At 44.9% G+C, this 14,284-nt stretch overlaps 1 protein-coding gene across 9 annotated transcripts in view; it reads left to right on the forward strand.

Moving 5' to 3' along the window:
- Positions 1-14,284, forward strand: part of LARP4 (La ribonucleoprotein 4) — a 246,832-nt gene that overhangs the window by 78,839 nt on the left and 153,709 nt on the right. The window lies entirely within an intron of this gene.

Raw genomic sequence — 14,284 nt, forward strand, 5'->3', positions numbered from 1 at the left:
GCATTGTCCATTATCCCAGGATAAGCAGCCAGTGTATTCTCAGTACGGAGCCAAGTACAGACAGTGCAAAAAATGTACTGTCATTTTAAAATAAGTCTCAAGACTGCCCATACTGCACATGTGCCAGTGCCTTCCCACCCAACATCAGCTTGCAGGACCATTGTTTCTCGGTTTTCTGCCATGCTGAGAAGCTATATTTTTGGAGTCTCTCCAAAACCGTATCAAAACTTTCTCTTTTTGTGCCTTGCTGTTTGTATTTTTCTTCCTAATTGGTTTTATTTCACTTTCACTTTTACTTTTACTTTTCATTTCATATTTATTTTTCAACATTTTCTGTTTCAGGACATTCAGACCTTTCAGATCTGTTTTTTCAGGTTGGGAGTGTTGAGCGTTTTTTGGCTTTAAGATCACTCAACCTCCCAGGACCATAGAGTCCTTCGAAATTGTGTCGGCGGATTTCTCCTTAATGTCAAAGCCTAATACTGGTTTTAAGCAGTGCACTCTGTTCAACATGACCATCTCGGTCACTGATCCACATAATTGGTATGTTTTCAGTGCCTGGGCCCTGACCACTAGGGGTAGACTCTTATAAGCACTGCTCTCAACTTCAGAAGAGATCACTGAAGGCTAGACAGCTACAGTTTGAGAAGCTTTTCGGATCAACATTAGGAGCATCGAGGATATTTGCCACATCAGACACTGAAGCTCATCTTTGGCACCAAAGGCAGCATCAACATTAATGCCAGTACCGCTATCGAGTACATATAAGAGAGCTAAGAAGCGCAAACATTCTTCCCCATCCAAGCATGCATCAACATCCCAGCAATCATTGGCATCATATAGAGTGTCTTCCGGTGCATTCCAAACATTGACGTATAGAACCAGGGTCTCCATCTTTACAACAGTTATCTCCTCCTGGGTATGTCTCATCAAGGTCGACACAGAGAACCTCTGCACCATCTGTACTGATTACTAGGGTATCAGTGCCATCCTTACAGAACAAGATCAGAGACCTAGTGCAGAAGGAGTTGGCTGCCATGCTAACCCAGTCCAAGCAAGATTCCATGAGAAAATCCAGAACTAGATCTTGGACTCCTCGCAAAAGACACTTGATGCCCAGGAGACATCATCATCAAGACAACATAGTTCATCATCAAGATCTTCATCAACCAGACGTTGAAGATCCTCAGAGCAATTCTAGCAGTATAATTCGGTCTTGATTAGAAAATGACACTGGGGAAAGATTTGTCCCCATCTCGTCTCTGTCCCTGTGAGCTTGGTCCTTGTCTCCATCCTGCCCCATTCCTGAAAACCATCTGATCCCATCTGCACAAGCCTCGAATAGTTATTTCATGTTGAACTTATTTTATTAAAGTATAAAAAAACAATATTCTGTACAATTATCATTTTATAAACACAAATTAAACAGAGCCAAGGATCAACAAAACCCCTGTCTCCTCTCCACTCCCCTCCCATTCACAAATATCCCCTTCACTATCGAGAAAACTGAATAAGCCAAATTATTAAGGAATGCTACACACAAGAATACTGCAGTCACACATGACAGGCATAGTGTTAGGGGAGTGCAACCAGGGCAACAGCCCCCTGTTCAGAGAGATACCTAAGCCAACTGGAAGCTAAAGAAGCACGGCCTGTGCTTTGGGGTCCTTAGTTATGTCTTAAGACCAGCCCTAGCAGGATACATATTTCAAATCTGATGTATTCTAATCACACAAAATAGAAAATAAAATTATTTTTTCTAACTTTTTGTGGTCTCATCATTTTATTCTTCAAATCCATGTTGGTCTCAGGCGCTGGTCTGTTTTCTTTTGTCTTCTCTTAACTCATTCACCAGGATCTCCTGACCATTTGACAATTCTTCTTTCTCCATGCTCACCATCCATCTTCTATCTTTGTGTATGTATTGTTCCCCATGCTCCTATGTCTCCTATATGTCCCTCTCTAGTATTTCCCCTGCCTTCATCCTGCCATTCTATGATCCCCCTCCCCCTGTGTACAGTATCAGTCCTCTATATTCATATGCACCCCCTCCCCATCCAGCATCTCCCTTCTGCGTTTTTATTCTCTCCCTTATCTAGCCATCTTTTCTCTCTGTTCATATACCCTCCCATGTCTAGCATTACCCTTCTGTGTCCATATACCACCCCCATGCAGCATTCCCCTTTTTGTCCCTGTTCCTATGCTTCCATCCATATCCACAATCTTCCCTCTTTATATGTTTCCCTGTGTCCAGCTTCTCCCCTCTTACTCCTTTACACCAATGTGTGTCTCATACTCTTTCCTCCCTCCCTCTGCTATGTTCAATATTTCACTCACTCTTCCTTCATCCCCTTGGTTCAGCGTTTCTCTTTCCCTTTCCTTCTCTCTCTTCCTTCCTGCAGGTCCTGCACCTTTCTCACTTCCCTCTTGCCCCTTTGCCATGGGTCCAGCACCTCTCCTTTCCCTCTAGCTCCACTCCACCCTCCACATGTGCCCAGCACCATGGGGTGGTGAAAAGCCTTGTCCCCATACCCATGGTAACCAGTCGATTTCTCCCCCCCCCCTTCGTTCCTGCAGCTATCTGTGGGAAATAGTCACTATGCCATTCTCTTGTCTTGATATACTATTTGATGTCGCCCATCTCGATGCTCTTCCTCACCACGTTGAGGTGTAGAAAAGTATGACTGATTTGTCACTTCACTCTTTCTCAGGATGTTCAGATCTCGCTGCTGCTGATTCATAAGGCATTTCATCAGATCCATCCCCCACCACTCTCTTGAAGGAGATGACCACCAGAGAGCCTCTCCTTCACCAAGTTCATAAGATAAATAGGACAAGCACTGCCAAAAAAATTAGAAACAGAGTCTGAATCCAGGGCAGAGCTGTTTGATTCCCTAGATTGAGCAGATTCCTAATGACTGCGTTAATCTCCCATTTCATAATCTTATGAAAGACACTATGTTTAAAAACTTGGAAACACAACTCCTAATACCTGTGACTCTTTCTACGACATCTAGTCATGCCTCGGGTTTGATAAATCACAAATCCAATGTTGGTCGCTCCTCGTAGGGTCTGTCCTTAAAAAATCTAGCAGCTCTAGAACTTATGCCGGTACAGGTAGGGAAGGACAAACCCTGGATGTTTGGTTGTAGATTGTTTCAAAACACCATGCTAACTAGCAGGTTTTTGAGTTTTATAACTTCTACATGACATTCTATATGAAGTGTTTATCTTAAAAGCTCTCTACTTATGACTAGTATATTCCTCATGACCAACGTAATGAATTCCAAAACATAGCCAATGACCTTCTAGAAACTAGAAAATATATGGCCATATCAGTATTTGATGTCACCTCGAGAGCATCGGTGCTATTTATTGCCATGAGGAGGCAGAAACGGCTGAGGGTATTCGATTTAGATGTTTAACACATGAATGGCAGACTGTATCGCTTTCGCCTATGCTTGGGCTGGGCTGCTGCTACAAGGTTGTGTCATGGCACATAAAGTTAGAGCAACGGCAACTTCAGTAGCTTACCTACGATACACTCCTGTTGAGGATATTTGTAAAGCAGCCACTTGGTCCTCATATCATACCTACACATCACACTACTGTTTGAAGAATCATTCCATTCAGACTAGTTGGTTCAGCCAAGCAGCTCTAAAAAAAAAAAAAAAAAAAAAAATTATTTTCTACATGACAGCCAACTTCCCTCCAGCCCATTTTTGTCTCAGCTATGGAGTCCCATATATGAGAATATACAGCCTACTTGTCCTAGGATAAAGCACAGTTACTTACCTCTAAAACATGTTGCCCAGGGACAGCAGGCAGATATTCACACTACCCTTCCTACTACCTCCCCTAGTTGGCTTTTTAGCTTTCTACTGAAATAATGGTCCCATGAGCCTATATCCAGTATGGGCAATCTGGAGACTAAAGTGACAGTACTCTTTTTGAACTTTCCATATCGGGCTCCGTGGATGACATCACCCACATGTGAGAATATCTGCCTGCTGTCCCTGGATAACACCTGTTATAGGTATAATTGTGCTTTATAGGTTTGAGAGCACATCTACCAGGGCAGTAGCTGCTTCTTGTGCAGTGGCACTGATAGTCATTTGTAGGATGGGCACATAATCTTCACTTGTTTGCAAGATATTGTAGGCTGTTGTGGCAGCATGAGCAGATGCTGTATGGAAGCAAAGTTAGTTGACCATGGGTTTAGAGCAGGGGTGCCCACACTTTTTTGGCTTGCGAGCTACTTTTAAAATGACCAAGTCAAAATGATCTACCAACAATAAAATTTAAAAAAACATAAAGCACACTGTACACAAAGAAAATGTTAATTATCATTTATATTCGGGGGAGGGGGGTTTCAGAGAGGTCAAGGCAGATGACTTTAAAATATGCAATGTCACCTCAGTAACAACTATACAAAAATAGACAAATATACCCCTTCCATTTTTTACTAAACTGCGATAGCAGTTTTTAGCATAGGGATCTGTGCTGAATGACCTGTGCTGCTCTTGACACTCATAGGCTCCCTGCAATAAAATCCGCTACTGTGGTTTAGTAAAAGAGGGCCATAGTTTAAAATATAGACAGCAGATATAAATTCTAAAAATGGACACATTTTGATCACTAAATTTAAAATAAAATCATTTATCCCAGGACAAGCAGGCAGGTATTCTCACATATGGGTGACGTCATTGACGAAGCCCAGATGCGGACGCCAAACAAGCAGACTTGCTTGAAGAAAGTTGAAGTTTTGAGTCGCCTGCGAATGCGCGAGTGCCTTCCCACCCAGCACAGGGCGCGTCTCCTCAGTTCTCAGTTTTCCACGGAGCCGAGAAGTCCGTCTTTGACTCTCTGCGTTTAACTTCGTTCCTTTGTGCCTTCTCTGAACCGCGGTTTGTATTTATTTCCTCACGAATCGCTGTTCTTGTTTTATTTCTTTTATTTTTAGTAAAAAAAAAAAAAATTTTCTTCTTCCGTTCGTTTTTCGGGACAGGCCGCTCGGCCACAGCCCAAGGGCTTCGATCTTGCGGCGGCTATTTTTCCTTCTATGTCCCGGCCTGTCACGGGCTTCAAGAGGTGTAGCAAGTGTCAGCACGCGATTTCTCGGCTGCTCTCGTCTCCGAGGCAAAGTCTCCCCAATCCTTGAGATCTGGTTCCAGACACAGTTCTCACTGACATTCGAGGCCTTCCTTGAGGCATCCTTCCAGGCATAGTTCTTCTTCTCGAGACAGACCATCTTCTTCTAAGCCTCAATCTATTCCAACCTCAACCAGACCACCGACTCCTCGTTTGAGGTCTCCGATGCCGGACCTCGAGGATATTCCGGTTTCGATTGCCTCGTTTAAGTCACCATGTTCCTTTGATGCCGAAGCTTCATCTTCGACTCAGGCTGCCTCGACGTCCTCGAGTCCTTCTCGAGGCAAAGCATTGGCAGATCAGCTATCTTTCTCGTCTTTCCTTCGTCAGATGGCTGTGGACTTGAATCTTCAATTAGATACTGGCTCAAAATACTCTAAGGAGTATCTAGAAGTCATGCAAAGTCTCTTAAGCTTCCACATTATAAGCTTTTAAATCAGACTTTTGATGGAGACACCTTTTTCCATACCAGCTGTTCCAGGAAAATTGGACTCTAGGTATAAAACTGTGCATCGCAAAGGATTTGACAACACTCAGTTATCTCATCAATCCCTCCTTGTCAAGTCCTCCTTAAAGAGGTCCCATCCTTCCAAGGTTTATGCCACCGTTCCTCCTGGAAGGGAAGATTATGGACAAATTTGGACGTCGCATCTATCAAAATGCTATGATGTCCTCTAAAGTCCTCAATTATAATTTTCAATTCATCACTTATTTTGAATTTCTGATTTTTTTATTGCCAAAGTTTTTGCATTATTTGGATTCTCAAATGCACTTTGAATTTCAAGAAGTTGTTGCTTCTTTGTCTCAACTCCGGTTGCATCTCCTCCAGTCTTATGATGCATTCGAGTTGTCTGCTCGAGCAGCTGCTTACTCTGGCTGTGTGTCGTCTTGCCTGGCTTCGTACCATCGATATGGACCCTAATCTTCAAGACCTCTTAGCTAACATTCCTTGTGAGGGCAATGACCTCTGATGAATCTATCGAGGCAGCCACCAAGAAATTGTCTGACCATGAGAAATCTTTTGCTTCAATTGTCAGACCTAAGCCAGAGCCAGCTCCTGCCAAGCCTGCACGCTCTGCTCTTTTATACCAACGGTGTTATACTCCAAAGCCGGCTCCATACACTCGCCCTCCTCTTAAGAAGCAGCAACCTCAGAAGCAGCAAAAACCCCAACCTTCTGCTGCACCTAAGGCTTCTCAGCCTTTTTGACTGTTTAAAACAGAGCATAACCTCCACCGTTCTGACTCTGTCTCATTTTCCCCCTATAGGAGGTCGTCTCCATCATTTTTACGACCGATGGACATTAATTACCTCCGACCTCTGAGTGCTTATCATCCTCAGAGAAGGATACTCTCTTCATTTCACTCAGGTTCCACCAGAGCTTCCTCTTAAGAGAGTATCCCTCTAATCCATCCCAGACCGCCCTTCTTTTTCAGGAAGCTCAAGCTCTGCTTCATCTCCATGCCATCGAACCAGTTCCCTTGGAGCAGCAAAACAGGGGTTTTTACTCCCGTTACTTCCTTGTTCCGAAGAAGACGGGTGATCTGCGACCCATTTTGGATCTCAGGGCTCTCAACAAATTTCTAGTCAAAGAAAAGTTTCGAATGTTGTCCCTGGCATCCCTTTATCCCCTTCTCGAGCAGAACGACTGGTTATGCTCTCTGGATCTCAATGAGGCCTACACTCATATTCCCATTCATCCAGCCTCTCGTCAGTACCTCATATTTCGGGTGGGGAATCTGCATTATCAATACAGAGTACTACCATTCGGCCTGGCCTCGTCTCCCAGAGTGTTCACCAAGTGCCTGTTAGTGGTAGCAGCAGCTCTAAGAAATCATGGTCTTCAGGTGTTTCCCTACCTCAACGACTGGCTCATCAAGGATTCCACGTCTCAAGGGTTTATTGTAGCGACCCAACAAACTACCTGGTTCCTCCAAAGTTTGGGATTCGAGATCAATTTTCCCAAATCTCAGCTTCAACCCTCACAGACTCTGATTCATTGGAGCTGTTCTGGACACTGTCCAACTCAGAGCATTCCTTCCACAGCAACGTCTGGAAGCTCTACTTCAACTCTGTCATACAGTGTCTTCCTGATCTTCCATCTCAGCGAGGCACATGATGGTACTCCTAGGTTACATGGCCTCCACAGTACACGTGACTCCTTTTGCCAGACTTCACCTCAGAATTCCTCAGTGGACCCTGGCATCTCAATGGACGCAGGTTTGCGATCCTCCTTCTCGACACATCAAAGTCACTCCTTCTTTGAAGCAGCCTCTCCATTGGTGGATGCTCTCTTCCAACCTTTCCAGAGGCTTGCTTTTTCAAACACCCCCTCATCAGAAGGTCCTCACGACAGACTCTTCGACCTATGCTTGGGGCGCTCATCTCGATGGTCTCCGCACTCAAGGCCTCTGGACCAGTACAGATCGTCAGTGTCATATCAATCAGTTGGAACTCAGAGCGATCCTCAAAGCTCTCCATGCTTTTCAATATCTACTTCACGACACAGTAGTCCTCGTTTGGACGGACAACCAAGTCGCCATGTATTATGTCAACAAACAGGGAGGGACGGGGTCTGCCTCCCTTTGTCAAGAAGCTCTGGAAGTTTGGGACTGGGCAATCTGCCACAACACCTTCCTCAAAGCTGTCTACATTCAAGGGGCAAAGAATTGCTTGGCGGACAACTTGAGTCGTCTGTGGCGGGCAACCTCACGAATGGACTCTCCATTCCTCGACTCTTAGCAGATGCTTTTCTTCTGGAATGGACGAATCTTTTCCTCTACACATTTCCTCCATTCCTTCTCTTTCTCAAGACTTTGGTCAAATTGAAAAACGATCATACCACCATGATTCTAATCGCTCCTCGGTGGCCGAGACAACCCTGGTACTCCCTTCTACTTCAACTCAGCAGCAGGGAGCCTTACCTTCTACCAGTTTTTCCTTCTCTGCTTACACAGAGTCAAGGATCTCTGCTTAATCCCAACCTGCAGTCTCTACACTTGACAGCTTGGTACCTTTCAACATAACCCCTCTTCAGTTTTCTCAATCTGTACGAGATGTTTTAGAAGCTTCTAGGAAGCTTACCACTAGACAATGCTATCACCATAAATGGACTAGATTTTCTACATGGTGTTTTTCTCATCATAAAGAGCCTCAGCATTCCTCCTTATCTTTTGCACTTATCCAATTCTGGCCTCAAGTCTACATCTATACGAGTCCATCTCAGTGCAATTGCAGCTTTCCATCAGCCTATTGAAGGGAAACCCCTCTCTGCTTATCCGGTGGTTTCCAGATTCATGAAAGGACTTTTCAATGTCAAACCTCCTCTCAAACCGCCTCCTGTGGTTTGGGACCTCAATGTTGTCCTTACTCAACTCATGAAGCCTCCATTTGAACCAATTGATAAGGCTCATCTGAAGTATCTCACTTGGAAAGTGGTGTTTCTCATTGCCTTCACTTCTGCTCGATGAGCTGCAAGCTTTAGTTACTGATCCACCATTCACGGTGTTCCATCATGACAAAGTTGTTCTTCGTACTCATCTGAAATTCCTACTTAAAGTGGTCTCAGAATTTCATCTCAACCAATCCATCGTACTTCCAGTGTTTTTTCCAAAGCCTCATTCTCACCCTGGAGAATCGGCTCTTCATACTCTGGACTGTAAATGTGCTTTGGCCTTCTACTTGGAACGCACCAAACAATACAGAACTGCTCCTCAACTTTTTGTTTCCTTCGACCCAATAAGTCGGGACATCCTATTTCTAAGCATACCATCTCCATTTGGATGGCGGCTTGCATCTCTTTCTGCTATGCCCAGGCTGGATTACCCCTTCAAAGTATAGTCACAGCCCATAAAATCAGAGAAATGGCAGCTTCGGTAGCTTTCCTCAAATCTACACCTATTGAGGAAATTTGCAAGGCTGCTACTTGGTCCTCGGTTCATACCTTCACTTCTCACTATTGTCTGGATACTTTCTCCAGACGGGATGGACAGTTTGGCCAAACAGTATTACAAAATTTATTCTCCTAAATTGCCAACACTCCCACCATCCCATTCTGGTTAGCTTGGAGGTCACCCATATGTGAGAATACCTGCCTGCTTGTCCTGGGTTAAAGCACAGTTACTTACCGTAACAGGTGTTATCCAGGGACAGCAGGCAGCTATTCTCACAACCCACCTACCTCCCCTGGTTGGCTTCTCTGCTAGCTATCTGAACTGAGGAGATGCGCCCTGTGCTGGGCGGGAAGGCACTCGCGCATGCGTGGTGCGGGCGACTCGAAACTTCGAGTTTCTTCAAGCAAGTCTGCTTGTGAGGCATCCGCATCCGGGCTCCGTCGATGACGTCACCCATATGTGAGAATAGCTGCCTGCTGTCCCTGGATAACACCTGTTACGGTAAGTAACTGTGCTTTTTCCTACCTTTGTTGTCTGGTGATTTCATGAGTCTCTGGTTGCACTTTCTTTTGTTCTGGCTGTGCATGCAATATTTCTTCCCTCCTTTCTGCCTCCTGCATGCTTCGTCTCCTTCAGACCTCATTCCATTCCCCAACCAACATCTCTGTCCTTCCATGAGTCCAACTTTTTCTTCCTCTCTCCCTGCCCCCTCCCCTTTCTTTCCTTCTGTCTCCATGCCCACTTTTGTTTCTTTCTGTCTCCCCAAGCCACAACTGGGGCTGTCATCTGGAAACAGGCTCCCAAACCACCGCCGCCATTGCCGCCGAGTTCTCCCTGTTTCCCAATGCCTCCACAGGCCAGCATCCTTCCCCCCCCCCCATGTCAATTCTGATGTCGGAGAGGAACTTCCTCTCCAACGTCAGAATTGACGTCGGAGGGTGGGGGGGGGGGGATCTGATTTGCCCAGCGGTTCTGTAGTCGCTGCTGGCCTGTGGTGCCATCGGGGAACAGAGAGAACGCAAAGGCAACGTGAGTCTATCACGGGGCTCCACAATCGACTCGCGTTGCCTTTGCGATCGACCTTTTGGACTCCCCGGTTTAGAGTTTCCTCCCATCTTAAGTATTGCCTTCTATCTCCCACAAGTTCTGGATTGGTCTGGTAAGAATAAGGAAGGAGAAATAGGTCTTACCTGTTAATTTACTTTCCTTTTTAGTGCATCAGACCAGTCCATAGCTCAAACTCAATGACTCAACAAGTACATGTTTTGGCCTACACTCCTCACCAGGGCATAAAGTTTGGTCATCCACAGAAGCCATTTTTTATACATTTCACACTGAGGATAAATTTAGTTTTCAGTGTGCATCCATTTTGAAGATTCAATATATATCATCAATCAGAAAGTCCCCCATAAGACTCAGAAGCATCTACATGTTGAGTTATTGAGTTTGAGCTATTCAGTTGTTTGATGAATAAAAGGACTTTTATTAAATAAATTGAGTTCACCAGTCTCATAGGGACATATCCACTCCTTGTCTTGCAACTTTGAGTTCGTAGATTTGGTTCTCCTGTGTTTATCTCTACAATATTTTGTGCAACTGTAAATCATAAATAGAGCCTTCCATTTCAATCTGATTTTGGTATAACTTTCTAAAAGTATGGTTACCTGTGTTTACGTGATCTGGGAAGATAATTGGATTGTCTTTCAGACACAGGTGTAGAAGAGAACCAACACAGTGTAATGGATGAACAGGAAAATAGAAACATAGAAGATGACGGCAGATAAGGGCCATAGCCCATCAGGTCTGCCCACTCTATTGACCCACCCCCAAGTCTACTATCCTAGCGATCCCACTCCTGGTGACAGGTTCCCTTGGCTTAACCCTCTAAGGGATCCCACATGGGCATCCCATTTGCTCTTAAATTCTTGCACGCTGTTTGCCTCGATCACCTGCACCGGGAGCTCGTTCCAAGGATCAACCACTCTCGGTGAAGAAATATTTCCAGGTGTCGCCATGAAATTTTCCGCCCCTGAGTTTGAGCGGATGCCCTCTTGTGGCTGAGGGTCCTTTGAGAAAGAAAATCTCTTCTTCCATCTCGATACGGCCGGTAATATACTTAAAACGTCTCGATCATGTCTCCTCTCTCCCTACATTCCTCGAGTGAGTACAGCCGCAAATTTTTCAGCCTTTCCTCGTACGATAGATCTTTGAGCCCCAAGACCATCCTGGTGGCCATCCGTTGCACCGACTCTACTCTCAGCACATCTTTTCGGTAGTGTGGCCTCCAGAATTGCACACAGTATTCCAAATGAGGTCTTGCCATGGTTCTGTATAATGGCATTATGACTTCAGGCTTCCGGCTGACGAAACTCCTGCGGATGCAACCTAACAACTGTATTGCCTTAGATAAAGCCTTCTCCACATGATTAGCAGTTTTCATGTCTGCGCTGATGATCACTCTCAAATCTCGTTCTGTTGAAGTTCTAGCTAAGGTCTCACCATTCAAGGTGTAAGTTCTGCACGGATTTCTGCTGCCGAGGTGCATGATCTTGCATTTCTTAGCGTTGAAGCCCAGCTTCCAGGTCGAGGACCAAAGCTCCAACAAATGTAGGTCCTGTGTCATACTATCGGGGGAATTGCCGTCTCTCACTATATTGCATAGTTTGGCGTCATCAGCGAATAACGTTATCTTACCTTGAAGCCCCTGAGTTAGGTCCCCTATGAATATGTTGAAAAGGAGCGGGCCCAAGACTGAGCCATGCGGTACTCCACTGGTCACCTCCGATGCTTTAGAGAGGGTACCATTAACTACCACCCTCTGAAGTCTGCCACTCAGCCAGTCATTGACCCATGTAGTTAATGTTTCTCCCAGCCCCATTGATTACATCTTGCTCAACAGCCTAAGATGCGGGACACTATCGAAAGCTTTGCTGAAGTCTAGGTATACGACGTCCATGGATTCTCCCAAGTCTAGCTGTTTTGTTACCCAGTCAAACATAGAAACATAGAAAAATGACGGCAGAAAAGGGCCATAGCCCATCTAGTCTGCCCACACTAAAGATCTCCTTCCCTAAATTTATTCTCCCAGATATCCTATATCTCATCGAGTCTGCCTATTCCGATGACTTTCCCCCCACTATTACCCTCTTAGAGACCCCACATGCGCATCCCATTTATTCTTAAAAATCTGGCACGCTGCTGGCCTTGACAACCTACACAGGAAGTCTATTCCAATGATCAACCACTCTTTCGGTGAAGAAATACTTCCTGAAGTCGCCATGAAATTTCCCGCCCCTGATTTTTAGCGGATGCCCCCTTGTGGCCGAGGGTCCTTTAAGAAAGAAAATATCATCTTCCTCCTCGATACGACCGGTGATATACTTAAATGTCTCAATCATGTCTCCCCTCTCCCTACGTTCCTCGAGAGAGTACAGCCGCAATTTATTCAGCCTCTCTTTGTATGAGAGATCCTTGAGCCCTGAGACCATCCTGGTGGCCATACGCTGAACCGACTCGACTCTCAGTACATCTTTACGGTAGTGTAGCCTCCAGAATTGCACACAGTATTCCAGATGAGGTCTTACCATGGTTCTGTACAATGGCATAATGATCTCGGGCTTCCGGCTGACAAAACTTCTACGGATACAGCCCAACATTTGTCTAGCCTTGGATGAAGCCTTCTCCACTTGATTGGCAGCTTTCAAGTCTTCACTAATAATTACTCCTAAATCGCGCTCTGCTGTGGTACTTGCTAAGGTCTCACCATTTGGGGTGTAATTTCTGCACGGATTTCTGCTGCCAAGGTGCATGACCTTACATTTCTTAGCATTAAAGTTAAGTTGCAAAGTCAAGGACCAGCGTTCCAACAAGAGTAAGTCTTGTGCCATACCGTCGGGCAAAGTGCTATAACCTACTATGTTACACAGTTTGGCGTCATCTGCGAATAATGTTATTTTACCTTGAAGCCCCTGAGCCAGGTCTCCTACGAACATGTTGAAAAGGATCTGGTCCAACACCGAGCCCTGTGGCACTCCACTGGCTACTACCGATGTTTTGGAGAGGGTGCCATTAACCACCACCCTCTGAAATCTACCACTTAGCCAGTTGTTGACCCATGCGGTTAGTGTTTCTCCTAATCCCAGTGATTTCATCTTGCTTAATAACCTATGGTGTGGAACGCTATCAAAAGCTTTACTGAAGTCCAAGTACACGATGTCTTAAGGACTCTCCCAAATCCAGTTTTCTGGTGACCCAATCAAAGAAACTAATTAGATTGGATTGGCAGGACCTACCCTTGGTAAATCCGTGTTGGTGGGGATCCCGTAGATTCTCTTTGCTCAGAATCATATCTATTTCATGTTTAATTAGTGCCTCCATGAGTTTACACACTATCGATGTGAGACTCACCGGTCTGTAATTTGCAGCTTCTGTCCTGCAACCCTTTTTGTGCAATGGAATGACGTTGGCCATTTTCCAGTCTAAGGATGATGAGATTGGATTGGCAGGACCTACCCTTGGTGAACCCGTGTTGACTGGGATCCTATAGATTCATCCAAGATTGCGTCTAATTTACGTTTGATTAGTGTTTCCATGAGTTTGCATACTATTGATGTGAGACTCACCAGTCTGTAGTTTGCAGCCTCTGCCCTGCAACCCTTTTTGTGCAGTGGAACGACGTTAGCTGTGCCTATTAAACGTTGGAAATGCTGCTTAATGCCATCAATGATGGGTGAATCTGTTTCATTAACAGTAAGATACTTGAGCAATCTGGACACGTGTTGGAAAGATGTTGCAGCTGATAGAAATCTGAACAGCAGGCAAGACTTGTTACCACATCAAAAGCAGATAAAACACAAATGATATAATTTAACAGTAGTTCACTTAAATCCAAAAGCAGTTTCTGCAGTGTTGTTTTTTGTTGGGTTTTTTTTAATTGTTCAATTCAGTTGCTAGTTGTCTAGCATTGATACTGGCATTTTATAGATGCTGTTCCATTAAATTGGAACAGCCAGTTTAAAGCTAGTTTCAAGTGCTAGAGAATGGCACGGGGACACAATTAGTCTCCATCGGCTCTGTCCCATGGTTAACTAGGGTACCTGTTCTCATGGTGTTCACTAATAACGCACTTTCTCTAACAAGGAGTCACTGCTTGAAATTTGAAGAAATGGTAGCCAGAAACTTCCTATTTATTCAAAATGCTAAGTCTGAGCTACCCCAAATGCATACTGGGATGTTTGCTT

This window comes from Geotrypetes seraphini, chromosome 3, assembly GCF_902459505.1.
Source record: "Geotrypetes seraphini chromosome 3, aGeoSer1.1, whole genome shotgun sequence".
Taxonomy (NCBI): domain Eukaryota; kingdom Metazoa; phylum Chordata; class Amphibia; order Gymnophiona; family Dermophiidae; genus Geotrypetes; species Geotrypetes seraphini.